This window comes from Lepisosteus oculatus, chromosome 29, assembly GCF_040954835.1.
Source record: "Lepisosteus oculatus isolate fLepOcu1 chromosome 29, fLepOcu1.hap2, whole genome shotgun sequence".
Taxonomy (NCBI): Eukaryota; Metazoa; Chordata; class Actinopteri; order Semionotiformes; family Lepisosteidae; genus Lepisosteus; species Lepisosteus oculatus.
Genome location: NC_090724.1, coordinates 645,927 through 660,496, shown reverse-complemented (window position 1 = coordinate 660,496; position 14,570 = coordinate 645,927). Strand labels below are relative to the sequence as shown.

Genomic DNA, 14,570 nt, shown 5'->3' with positions numbered 1-14,570 from the left:
ACCAATAATATGAGTTCGATTCAACTGTGGTTCTGCTTAATTCTGGTCTGATCAGCCTCAGTGGTCATATGGCTACAAGCTAGCAACACCTGACATTCTTTTTTCATTTTTTCTATAATACTGTACATGTGGAGTTAAAGTTGGTATCTTCCTGTACATGTGGAGTTAAAGGAAGATCCCTTCTGGGGTAGAGGCAGAGTAACTCCTGAAGAGACATTTAATTGAATATCCTGAGACTACCAGGAAACATACTGTCTGTCAGATACTGGTGTAATTATGATTGGGCTTCATGTAGAACTGACTTATAGCAGATGCTGCTACACTTATCTACACAAAGCAGACTTATTAATGAAACTCAAGTCGAAGTGCTTATTACTGCAGTACATAGTCTTAAAGAGGAACTGCACACAAAATTGTTTTTGTAAAACCACCTAGTTTTCCTATTAAGAAAGTTTCTTAAGAGCAAATAAGAACGCTAACAATGTGATAAGAAAATTTATGAATCTAGCATAATGTTCCATGCATCCACAACTGTTTCTAAAGTCATGCCGTCTATTCTCAGTAGTGTTAATCAAAAAGGGAGGAACCACCAGTGAATAACCTCATTAAATTACAGTTTTTTTTACTTTTATGTGCACTCATCTGCAACTCACAGGCTGATACAGCTTCTTAGTCAAATCTTCAAAGTATTTTATGTTTGTTTCACTTTATGAACTAAGTTTTGATTCTTCTGTTACATTAGTCCGCTTTCTTTAGTGCTGTAACCTGGAAACTCTTTTCAACTCACTGAAAAATAAACATGGCTACTACTCACTGGTTGAACCCTTGTAATTTGATCAAGCCTTTCATAAGGCTTTGTATTACAAAAACAGCGCTTGCCTAGACATCTCCTAGGTGTGTGCTAACACTCTTTATCAACAACTTGTAGACAAAACATCTTCTGAATTGATTTATTATTTGCTATGCTTCAATCTTTTCATTAAAAAATTAAAGAAGTTTAAAAATTATATAAACAAAAATTAAAACTGGAAAGTAGATTCAGAAAAATCATCCTACTGGGGACACCAATTAGGTGAGTGATGATGCACCATTCTTAATATTCACCTCAGAAGCCAAGCACCTGTGTGGTGTTGACAGATTTGACATCTGTGAAATACTTGTTTTTAAACACATTCACACCACTTCACCTGTCAGACAAAATTGGTGTAGCATTGCATCCATTTACATGAAGTGAGGAAACAAACTGAACCTCACTCCCCTTTGCTGAAACAAATTGGCTGTTGCTACAGCCTGCTTCATGCTTCAGTGAATGTCTAGTTCATGTCTCCATGCTGTAATTACAGTCTTCAGAATGGACACTCAGAGCAAGTTTTCTATTAAGACCTAGAATACAAATTAACAAATGATACAGGAAGAAGTGTCTTTCTTTCTTTTGACCTCCCAAGGTCTGCGTTTTCCCTTTTACATTTCAATATTGGTCTAAGAAAAAAAGTTTGGACAACATTCCAGATTCCAGGTAATTGTTTCTATGATGTGCTATCATGTGTTGTAATTTGTGTGGATGGAATTTTTTGCAATTGCAAATGCAAATGAAAACTACCTTTATAAATCAGAGCTTTCTAAGGTAAAACTAGCAGTTCTCTGGGTTTTCTGACATATTCGGAGTGTGAAAATAATTTAAGAAAAGTAGTTAAAATGAAAAACAATATATAGAAACTGATTTTTTTAAACCCAAAATAAATATACAGAAGCACCTTAATGAGAAGCAATGCTTTTCTGCAGCCTTTCTGTGCTAACATATCTATGTTGTCACTTCACTGTGTATATATTCATTGGTCTTTTAATAAACTGTATTTTCAATTAATATAGCAATAATTTAATGATGCTACTCCTTGTTTTTTAAATGAAAGATTGAACTATAGTAAATTACTCAGGACTTCAGAAGGAAAGTTGCAAAGAAGAAATAAAATGTGATGGTGACAGTGTTCTCTTTGCTGTTCATTTTTAATACAATTGCTAGATACCTTATGACTCATTTGTCCAATAAGTCCAAGTCTCATTTATTTTCTATAACTTTCTGCATTTGTGTTCCTGCCTGAAGAGGCTGGAATGTTGATCCAGACCTGCTCAGTCCTGTCTTCTGTTTCCTCACTAATCCTTCTTGATGGTTTTCCTGGAGGTGCCCCCTCGTGGTCGACTGCATGGAACTTATAAGGCTGGAAACAGGTGTTTTAATTGCCTTCTATAGGACCTCCCATGCAATCCGTGGAAAAGAAATGTCCATCTATCCTCCCCAATCTCCTGTCTACAGGAAATCGTTTTGTGTTCCAATGTGTCTTTTACTTTTTACTCTCATCACTCTGATATCCTTTCCAGAAATATACCTAACATGCTCTCTGTTTTCCAGTCTATTTAATCATTCCTTTTATGCCACTGAGTATCAGGCATATTCAAATACCATTTTAGAACTATAACTCTTTCTAATTCAACAGTGATACTGTTTCTTCTTCTTTTTCTGTAAAATTTAAACAGCATTGTTTGTGCCTTGGCTCAGGTGGCTCCATGTTCCTCTTCTTTTCACTGGCTAGCAGGCAGCCACCCCATTAATCTTTTTTGTGAAAGAGAATTTTTCGAGCAACAAAACTGAAAGGCTTCAACCTCTATCTACAAATGTTCTCCTGAGATCAGAAAGCAACCCAACAAACTATAAATGAAAATTATTTGGTTAGGAATGGCTGAGTATTTCAGAAAATGTTTTCAGAACCATTTGTTGCAAATGCAATCTGTAAGTGCTCGTTTTACTTTTCCCCATTTTATTAGACTTTTACATTTCCTGTCAGATGAGATGACTGCTTGTTAATGCATTCAAAGATTGATTTATAAAATTGGAAGCAGATAGTGAGCCAGCTTTTGCGTTCAGGAGGATATATTACCAATGGTTCTGTAGGAAACTGGAACTATTCCTCCTCCTAGTCATTCTTTCTAAGGAGTAATCTCCTCCATTATAGGCTCATTCCACCCATTTGACCACAGAACACAGAGAATATAACGAGCATTCTTTACTGCCCTTTCCCTAGACTTCATTTTTCTGAAATATTCTGGGAGGACTCAAAATCTGCCCCTGCCCCTGGCTCAGGGGCCATCCTGATTGGCTGGGCTCAAATTAAAGAGGCCGGTCAGAAAGAAGAATCATGTGTGCCTGTTGGTTGTCGTGGAAACAGTGCCCCAAGAGGTTTCATGGGTCTGCCTTCATGCTTCACTCAAAAGAACAGGGAGCATAAAAAATACTGCACTCTGGAGCCATTCACTGACAAGACACCAGAGACAAAACCTATTCAAGAAAAGGCTGTTTTCCTCTGTTGTATTTCACTGATGTGCAGAAATATCTCTTTCTTTTTGCCATGTCAATGATGATCCTGGAAATATTGTATATATTATCCACTATTTTGAAAGGCAACTTGTTTTTCTTTTGTTTCAACCTCTCCATCATGTTCTGCTAGTTAGTGTAAGGCTTCACATTTACATTGCTTGTATCTCTCTGCATTTGAATAGTTTCTTTATTTCCTAGCACATGGTAAAAAAAGGAGTATATTACGTAGTGTTGTTTCAGAATAAAAATGCAGGGTGTTAAGGCTGATTGTGAATATCTCGTTAATGCAGAAATAAATTTTAATGTACTTGTCAAATTCCAGAAAGAACTTGTCCCAGAAGCTGATTGGCAGTTCAACACCTTCCTTTCATGTGGCAATCCATGCGACTCATTGGAGTTCATGGTAAACGGCTATAATAGAGGCCATTGGAGCACCTCATCACACTAACTCCATCACCCCCAGATACATGACAAACTCTTGGCTTGCTCAGTGTGTGAGGGGACAGCTTCCAAGTTCCTTGAGTGCATGGCCAGGCGGTGACCCCTCTAATTAAATGTGTTAAAGCCAAAAATACTCTTCTCACATCTGCATTATTGGGGTTTGGCTGCATCTCCTTTAAAGTAATTGCAAATTAATGTATTCATTTCTGTGAATACATAAATATTTGCCTTCTCAAATTACTGGAATTTAATGAGCAATCTCTCCTAAGTGTACAATGCAAATACAATTCTTTCACTGTCATTATAGAACCACTGGGTGCAATATTTATTTCACATTATCTCGGCAAGGTATGTGCTGACAAAAATATATCCCTGTAAGTGAATTAAAACTGACTGCATTGCTTTTGCTTTTGGCAGTTTTGTTCCACATTTTAACCAGGCAATTATTTTTTACATTACTAGTAACAGTGACACAGTGGTTTGCATTTCTGCCTTGCAGTGCTGGGGTGCTGGGTTCAGTTCCTGGTGTGCTGTCTGTGTGGAGTTTGTGTGGGTTTTCTTCAGGGGCTCTGGTTTCCTCCCACAGTCCAAAGACATACAAGACAGTACTGGTTAATGGGCTTTTGGGAAAACTGGCCTGGTGTGAGCGTGTGTGTGGACTTGCGTCCCTCCCAGGGTCTGTCCTGCTTCATGCCAGTTGTTGGATGGCAGGTGTACATGATGTCATGCTTCACATTTTGGTACAGTGAGGAAACTGACTGTTTTACTGAAAGGTTTTACATGGTGGGTACAGGAACAAATATCAAAGCCGTGGTGGTGCAGTGGGAATCTTTCAGCCATCAGAGGTCCAGTATCTGGGCAAACCTGACGGACAAGTATGGCCTCTTCTGAGTTTTCTATTCTCCCCTTTCATAAGTTAATTGCTTGCCTATTTTAATTTGTTTTTCTTTAATGTTTCTAAAACAGGTATACTCGATTGGACTGAAGCAGATAAAAGGGGATATGAAGCGACAGACCTTTTGAAAACTACCAAACCGGTAGGAAATTTGGAGTTTTCTTGACAATGCAAACTTCTTCTGAAATCCTAAATATTTCTGTAATGGACAACACAACCAATTACGTGTCCCCATTTGACCAAATCAAACTATCCCTTTGTCTCTTTCATAAATGTGCAATTGTGACAGTTTTTATTTCATGCAATTAAAATCTGGCCATATTTAATAACAGTCCATTATCTGGGTAATGATCAGAAATATGATATATACAGTTTGTTCTTCTGTAGATCCTAGGCAGGATTTGATCAACTAAATAACAAAACCATCATTTGTTAATTTAGACCAGGAGATGTGAATTACATCTCAATACTAATGCATTGACAATGCTACACATGCGGCATGTTGTCAATTCACTACACCATAGATGTTTATGAATGATTGATGAAGTATTTATAAATTAATTAGATGATTATTCTTCAGTCATAGTGCTGGTCCATAAGGAAGCTGATCCTTCTTGAGCTTATACTGCAAGTTTAGTTGTGTTGATAACTGGTAAAACTTCAGTGTCATAAAAACAGGAAAGCAAATGTACTAATGAGAAAATGCAGCCAGGAAAGAACTGGTTAAATGTAATTTATGTGTTTCTTTTGCAAAACAAATTTACTCATCAATATTGAGCAGACAGGGACCCAGGAAGTTTTGTGGCATCGACTTTTCAAACATGAAAGACATCATTATTTAAAAATGCAGACACATTTTACTTCCTCTCTATTACCAGTGGGGCACCTTTCTTTTGTGGCCAAATGTATTCAGCTCTCTAAATATTCAAACAAAAATGAGTAGACTCCGTGACAATGCACTTGTGAAGATATGCCTGAAGGAGACATTTCTTGTTTGTGCCTGTAGATCAATCTACAGCTTTCCATTTGGTCACCTTTCTGTAGCACTAAGGCAAACATTCCTACAAGAAAATCATTCAACGAACCATGTGATGAAAGTGATATTGACAAGATAAACTTGCCAGTATAGATGCTTTCAGATTTCCTAACTGACAAATTTCAATTATAAGCAAGTTACATTTTTAAGTAGCACATGTGCCTGTTGGTGGCACAGTGGCGCAGGGGTCAGCAGAGCTGCCTTGCAGTACCGGGCCTTGGGTTCACTTCTGGACCTGGGTGCTAGCTGTGTGGAGTTTGCAAATTCTCCCCATTCTCTACGCAAGTTACTGTTACTGACCAGTAAGCACTCCAGTTTCAGCCCATAGTCCAAGGGCATGCTGGTAGGTTAATTGGCCTCTGTAGAAACCAGCCCTGATGTGAGTGTGTGCGTGTTGGTGTCTGTGTGTGCCCTGCAATGGACTGGTGTCCCGTTCAGGAAGTATCCCGCCATGCGCCCTTTGCTTGCTGGGATAGGCTCCGACTCCCCTGGAGACGCTGTATTGGAAATGATTTAGACATGAATGGATGGACATATGTCTGTCATCTCCCAGCAGCTTTCAGTTCAACTTTAGACGAATTATTTTTAATGTGCTCTACTGGCGTGTTCATTTCCATTCGGTTTATGCAAAGCATTGAAATCCTAACTAAATCAAAACAGACATTAAAGTAAAGAATTTTAAGCAGTTGGCTAGCTCGTAGTAACTAATATGATTTTTTTTCATGAAAAAATGGGAAATATATAGAAATGAATGTTGCGCTGTTCTGCACCTGCTGTTATACAAAAATTTAATTAACCTGCCCCCAGTTTCTATAAAACATTTAATAAAACAATTTTGATTTTGTTACTAAACTATGACATTTGAAAGCAAATTTAATTATGTCTGTCAAAAAATGACTGAAAAAGAAACAACCTGGAACATCTGCTCTCAGCACTATTAATGACAAGAAATGAAGTATATAGAAATGCATCACCACCACCTGGCTGATTGGACTGGCTGGTTCTGGAAACATGTAGTAAATCTGTAACATACCGACACCCTGCCAGTCAGTTTTACGTAGAAATTTGAAAAATAACCGAACAGAAAAGTAGAGGTATTAAACAAGCAATAATTAATTCTTAGAGTATGCAGATGAATATATTACTAAAAATGCTGTTATATCATATAGGAGCTTGCACTCTAAAAAACCGAAGGTCCCAGTGATATATGGCATTATGTAAAGTTGAAACTTGGATACCCTAATGGAAAACTGAATTTCTTTTGCTCTCAGAGGCTTTGTAGAATGAGTACAGCTTTGCCTTTGATTTGTTTTTTGATGTTGGAGAACAAGCAGGCAGACCCTGTATTTGTGTGGAAATGGGCAGTTTGCTCTCCCTTCTCTAAATGCCCAATTTCATAATGATGAAAGCTATTTTCATATTCACTGCTACACTCCATGAAGTACATTTTTCTGTGAAGAAAGAGAAAGAACATGATTATGGTTCAGATACAAAATCCCTCCATCCAGTTTCTAGCCACTTCTTCCAATTCAGGGTTGTGGAGGAGCGACAGCCTATCAGTGCAAGGCAGGATACACCCCGGACAGGACACTAATCACAGAGCAGACACACCACCCAGACTGAAAATCCCCATTCAGAAAGAATGACAATATAAATTTGCGTGGTCACTTTGTAAAATTGTAAAACATGCTCAAACAATATGATTCTTCGGTGAGGATGGAACGCTGAAGAACAAATTAGTTGTATGAGATGTTAACCAGGATTCCCCAGTTGGTGTTGCTCAACTGGCAGAGTGCCGCTTGGTTAAGGTGGGTGTTTAGAGCCAGGAATCTTGGCTTAAGCCAGTTCAACAGGATTGCAGTGACATCACTGAGACATGCCGCTCTTCCAGTTGATGCTAACAGTCCTGTAAGAGGGTGTGTCAGAGGAGAATGTTGAATCTCATTCTCCCTCTGCAGGATGGGATTTGTGGCAATGAGTAAAGAATTTTGTCTGTACTCCAGCTGACAAATTCTGATGCTTCAGCCTCAGAATGGGAAAGAGTAAGTGTGGGGAGATCTGATTGGCCTAGCATTGCCTTTTGTGTGTGTGAGTGTGCTTTGCATTGTCACGGCTCAGTGTAGTTCGCATGGAGTGAGCTTGAGTACCAGGTAGAGGAAGGGAGTAAACTGAAAGTGGTGACAACACTGCTTGTTAGTCACACCTGCTGCTAAGCACCTATGGTGAGCCTCTTTTTTCATTGTTACCATTGACAGGATGACATTAATTTCGAAAAGGCTCCCTTTTATAATTTCTGTTTAACCCTCCTTGTATGTGTTATAAAGCATGGTGGGCAATGCGAACATTTTTCCTAAAGCTGTCTTTAATATCTGTCTGTTAGTAAACATGCTCAAGTGCAGAAGGGAAATGTACATGTGCACAACCTTTTTCTTTACTGAGGTGACAGCTGTAAAAAACGACCTTATCCTGTCAGCAGAACGAGCTCTTTCAGAAGACACCCCCTATGGTTTCTGGAAAGGGCATATCATCAGAGAGATCTGGCAGAGCCATTTTCAGACATGCCAGAAGAATATAAGAAAAGTTAAAAAAAGGCAGAGACTTTTCTTCCCATCACTAGTTAATCAATGATCCAAGAATCTTATACATCCGTCTCTTGAAGGATCTCAGGGAGTGGATAGCACGTTCTAGACACCACTGAATCTTTGATTAAAGAACTGGCTCCTGTGTTTCTTACTGTCCATGTTTAAGAAAGATTTCATTGCAGGAATATTTTAGATAAAATTTAACCTTTAGCTTTGAGGAGTCTCTGTTGGGATAAATTGAATCAAAACCCTTTGTAATGTTGTGTATTGAAGACTAAAGTGGTTCACTTCCTTCAGGATATGTACAGTATGATCAAGAATAAACACGGTCAGTTTTCTCTTAGGTCTTTCTAGAGAAGAAAAAACATTTTTGTATTATGGCTGTTCCCTTGCAGAAAACAAAGCTGGAATTACCCTCACACCTGTATTAAGAGCCCACTCAAAAAAGTGGTCACATAACACAGGTGTTTTTTTAATACAAGGCCTATAATTTTACAACATCTAATTTGTCTCTGACATGCTTTCCTGTAATTAAACAGCATGTCCAATTTAATGCGTTATAAATGACTAGATGATGCCTATGAATACAAGTAAGGAACTGTGATGAATTTTTACTGATCCTAAAAAGAAAATTAAATTGTTATACTGCACAATGGCATTGTGAAGCCAATTTTACTCTTTATACTGTAGCTCCCTACATTATCATTGATCGGTTGTAAAGGTGATACAGGACTGACATTCATGATCAATTTGTTTGATTGGCATCACAAGAAGATTAGGGAAAACAAAATAATAAACCCACTTTCATTTTTATATAATAACTATAATAATCGCAATTTAATGTTTTACATTTGTTGACTACAGTAAGTCTTTTACTTACTTTTAAGTCTTATGAAGGGCAATAGAAGAGAAGGGAAAAGTATTTTACAATTCTTTAATTAAAAGAATTAAAACTTTGAAACATTCTGAATCTGCCTACCCAACATAAGAATATAAGAACCATGATGTGGCTGGATAACTTGTTCCATACTCCCACAACCCTTACGGTAAAGAAGTGCCTTTTGTTGTAGGTTTTAAATGCACACGGTATATACCTGTGTCCTAGGGATGACTTTGTCAATGCTCTTGCACATTTTGACTACTTGTATGGGTACCCCTTGCTGCAACCTTTCTGGCATTTGCTTCATGAAGCTATGAAAGTGTGAGTAGTAGAAAAAAAAGCAGGAGAATGAGTACTTTTAAAATCCTGCAGTGTGTATAGACACAGTGACGGCTGCAGCTGCCCAGTGTCTTCCACTGTCGTGTCTCTCCCCCAGTCAGCACTGACCCTCTCTGTGAAGATAATCCTGGGTGGCTATGACAAAAATAATTGTTTTTCTACATTTATAAAATCACAAAAGTACTGAAATCGCTTGCACACATTATTTCCTGCATGCTTAGGAACTAAAAAAACAATTAAAAGTGTTCAAATGAATCCTATTAATAGCTGGATAAAGGGTCCAGTTTTGGAAATGAGTGTCCAGCTGAACCATGATTCAATACCCCTGGTTTAATATAATTAACAGGAGACATGAATCTCGTGAATAAGTTAGCATAGCTGATCACCAAATACGTCTTATAGTTTCTGAGCAGATCTGACCATAGCTGAATGAAGTTAATTTAGTGTGGTTTTCTTTCTAAAATGTTTTCTGTGTTGATTGATGAATAGGGTGCCATACACCAGCAGAACAGATCTGTGGTTAGGGCTCTAGAGACTCCTGACTGGAAGGTTTTAGGTTTAAATTCTACCCGAGATGGTGCTGATTTCACCTTGAGCAACGTTTCCACTCAGTTCTCCCCAGAAGATGTCCTGCTAAATAAACAGGCCTCCAGGTTATCATTGTTGTTTACGTGTTGTTCTCAATTATTCTATCTGGTTAAAATAAAAACATCATAATTTAGTAAACAGTGTGGTAGCCCTTTGCAGAGCAACTGTGATAACTGTCTAGGTTTCTGTAAACCAGGAATGGGCAATCCTGTGTGTCTGTTGATTTTCACTCCAGCTCAGCTCTTAACAAGCTCATTCAAGCTCATTATTGGCTTAATAGGACCAAGTTAATAGCTTCTTCCAACACTTCAAGTGCTGGAACTTTGAAGAGGCCTAGAAAACCTGCAGACACACCGGCAGGATTGCCAATCTCTACTTTAAACACAGCTTTATTTTCTATAATCCCTATTGCAATGAAATCAACAGGATGAAGCCTTGGACTGAAAATACATTTCTGGATGTGATCTACACATCCAATATAAGAGAAGTCCAAAATGTAATCTTGGGAAGTGTATCACAAAAGAAAATTTAAAACACAGGCTACGTTTTACAGCTCTTCACCAATAGCATAAAGTTTAACTTGATAACTGTAGTATTATTCTGTTTGACAGGCTATTTGATGTTTTAAGTTGTGCACTATGTTATAGTTTGTACACTGCAGTGCATTATGGGTCTGTAATACAATATCAGAAAAGGCCATGGCAATATATTACCATTACTCAATTATAAATACTTAAGTTATTTGTGGCATTACTTACAAAATGTATATATCAACCTCTGACTGGGGGTGATGAAATGTATACAGTATACTAACATATATAGTTTCATAGAATATATTAATCAAACTATGTTATAGCGATTTATTTTCTACAATACCTATTGCAATGAAAGTACCAGAACAAAACCTTATACTGAAAATAAATTCCTGGATGTGATCTCACTTACATCTAATCTAACTTTTAAATACACACAGAACCAAAACATATCTAAATAGCTTTCACAATGAGGTAAGATGTACATGACTGATCTGTCAGGAGATATAAAGACACAATTGAGCTGTAATGTAAGACACAATTTCAAATCAGGTGGGTATGTAATAAAAATAATTGGCAATTATAATTTAAACTAAAATGATTGTTGTGCATATTTTTGTGGAAGCATTAAACAAGCTGAATATTTGAACCGATTAGAAAAGAACAAGTGTGTATTTATAAGCTGTTGCTTGTACCTCCTGAGGTGTTTGTAAGATGCTCGGTGTTAAAACATTTTAAACTAGTGCTGTGCTATGTTTCTTCTGCCCAATGTCCCCACTGAGCTTTCAGCTCCTTAATTCAGCTCATTATTTGCTTAGCCCTTTTTAATGTTATGATCATCTTTAAACCAGCCATAAACTAATAGAAGTCACAGGGTACCTCAAATAAAACAATAAAAATATTGTTTAAACATTTTTATGTGCTGAAAAAGAAGGTTTAGTTAAATAGATAAGTTCATTTAATTATGTATCCAAGTTCTTGACAGGACTAAAACCAGGGAAGGTGTTGTTTAATTTCAGGGTTATTTTTATTGGCCTTTTGACCTGCTGTGATAATGTACAAGATAAATAATTCCTTCCTACCCTTGCCAAATAAGTCAACATTTTTACACTGCTGTTTAGAATGTGTTGTACAAGCCAGATGTGCTGGTTTAGTGTTATATTAAGAAAGGCATGAAACTGCAATCAACTCTACATTATATCCCCAAACTCTAAATTTTCCAACAGTCAAAAAGCAGAGACAGGAAAGCCAAGGGTCATGTTTCACCCAAGGACACACAGAGTTTCATTCCACAACAGCTTCATGTCTGGCCCTCCAGCAGGTGTCCATCAAGACTCTCCATTCACAGCACTGCCTTTTAAAAAGCGGAGCATAAGGCTGTGTAAATCTCTGCACCTTCCTGGCCTTAACCGGGGTGAGAAATTAAGATTACCAACCCAGAAAGAAACTGTCAGATGACCAGCTGCAATGTTATAGGTCTCATTGCTGTTGCTAAAAACGTTAAAACGTTAAAAACGTTAAAAACCAGGCAATACGATACCTCCCACCTTTACAGCTTACAAAACTACCTGATGTGTGTGTGGTTTTAGTTACAATTTGAAATTTACAGTATGTTCCAGCACCATACACTTGTTGTGGAATATGGTTTGTGTCACTATTTTGTGCGTTTTCTAGTAGTGTGCCTGTGTATACCCAGCAGACTCAAATTAACTCTTAAAGGTTAAGAGTTACTTATCAAAAGGTGATCCTGTGGAGCCCTAAGTTTATTTCTCAACTTGGCAGTGGATTATGGTTTTAAGTAGATGCTGTAATGATGGATGATATTAATACTTTGATCTTTTTGTCAACATTTATTTTTGCTTTAATTCAATAAAGATAGTATATACTATATTTAATTCATTTCTTAATGATATATCTATAGGATATATAAATGGAGAGTAAATGCATATACAGTATTTAAAGTACAGCAGCAAGGCTAAGAACAGCAATACTTGGCTCTGCATCAGTAGGTTTTACAACTTTTACAACAGCATCTCCTGGAGGGTGGGGAAAATAGCTGTTAAAGCCTTAAAGAATGGTTTCTGCTCACATCTTCAAGCTGTGAAAGTGTTATGATACAGCTGCCAGTCTCTGCCAACCTGACAACCACCTCCAGCACCACACAGTGACCCCAACCAGACCAGAGTGACTTCAGCTAGAGACTACCAGCAATTTTGACTGAGCTGAAACCACAGGTCAGGAGAAATATGCCAACAGACTCCCAGATATGCCACAAACAGGACTTCAAGAACAGAAGAATCTATGATTTCCTATAATCTTTCAAATATTGTTAATTTAATTAATTAGTACAATAGTAACATGAATTTGAAATACATTCGGGATTTCATTCACTCGTTGTTTTTTTTGCTGACAGCTCAATGATGTTATTAGCATGTGTATTGGCAATCCAATCTATTGTTTATAATGAACCTTCTGATGTAGCCACTGTAGGTGCACAGAGGGACATTTTAGACCAATTTTTTTTTTAATTGCTTATCAGTGGTAAAGGCTCAATGCAATATCAGATAAATTGGATATGTTTATTTTTTAAGAATCCTTAGTAGGATACTTTATTAGAAACTTTATAAGTAAATATTCCATCATTGTTTGTGAAATGCTCAGAAAAAACTCTTGGGCTTGGACATTTTGGCCTCCCTGAATTTCCTCCTTAAATCAGTTGCTGAAGCTGTTTTCCACTTCTTTATCTGACCTGCTGTGTAGTAGGATTGCTGGCTCATAATGTCTGCCTTGCATCACCCAGAATGGTGCTGCACATACAGTACGTGGTGAATAAAATGGCCCCTCTGCAATATGTAAAGCATTCTGGGAAGAAGCAATATAGAAGCAAGCAATAATTAAAGTCATCACAAGCAATAATTTGCCTAATTAGACAGTTTTTCTGGTCTCCAGTTGTTGTGGATTGATTTCATATGCACAGTGCATCTAAAATACAATATATTTTAGCAGTGTGCACACATTGTATAACTACAGATGTATAATGCTCAATGACTTTAAAATAATAAGATTTTTTTAAATCTCTAAAAAGAGTTTAAAAACACGCAAGTGAAATAGAGACACTAATGACAATCGACACTGCTGTATTGATTTTTACGTATCCTGAGAGAGGAGCGTTAGACCTCTAATCAGGAGAATTTGTGGTCATCAGGTTTACAATACAGTGCCACTGTGGTTGGAAATTGACTACAAAGGGCTGCGCTGAGCATCCTGTTTCTGTTACAATAGAACGGGGCCTGTCGGATTCAATTTATTTGGCTTGTCTATTTGCTATTTGTTCTTTCATCTTCGTACAGTTTAGCGTTTGCTAGAAAGCCAGAGATAATAGCATGAATATTAGCTGTTGACAAGCAGGATTATAGGGTATATGTTAGCTATATTGTGAAGAACTGCTCCATTTTTTTTAAGATGTTCGAAAGAGAAAGGGTTACAGAACTGAACAAGAATGAAAAAGAAATAGTTACCTTTTTCTCCTCTGTAGAGATGCAGTGGTAAAAGAAAAGGCAAAAAAGAAAGATAAGGCTCACAGTTTATTCAGCTCATTACAATGTTATGGATTGCTCATGTCAACCAGTAAGTGCTCTTTTATCATTCCTCACAATAGGCCGGCCACAAAGCGCATTTTCTTCCCCAAGTGAAATTTACCATGTTAAAGCGCTGCGTCACTAAGGGAAACCTGTGTATGGCTCAAGATTTATTGCTGTGATTAAATTAGGCAACCGTGGATAAGCGGTGCGGAGAAAATAAATATGAAATAACACAAACGTTTTACTCCGTGGTTAAATTGATTAGCCCATACCTTTTAAGGTATTACATATCACCATAGCTGTGGGCGTTTAGGAAAAAAAGATT

The 14,570-nt window shown here is 37.4% G+C and overlaps 1 protein-coding gene across 7 annotated transcripts in view; it reads left to right on the top strand.

The window, feature by feature from the left end:
* ptprsa (protein tyrosine phosphatase receptor type Sa) overlaps positions 1–14,570 on the top strand; it is a 313,640-nt gene that overhangs the window by 60,725 nt on the left and 238,345 nt on the right. For 6 of the 7 annotated variants that reach the window (XM_069186057.1, XM_069186055.1, XM_069186056.1 and 3 more), the window contains exon 2: positions 4,778–4,848. The exons of the other annotated variant lie outside the window; for it this stretch is intronic. The gene's annotated coding sequence lies outside the window, so the exon portion shown is untranslated. The remainder of the gene's footprint in view (positions 1–4,777; positions 4,849–14,570) is intronic. 7 annotated transcript variants of the gene reach the window in all.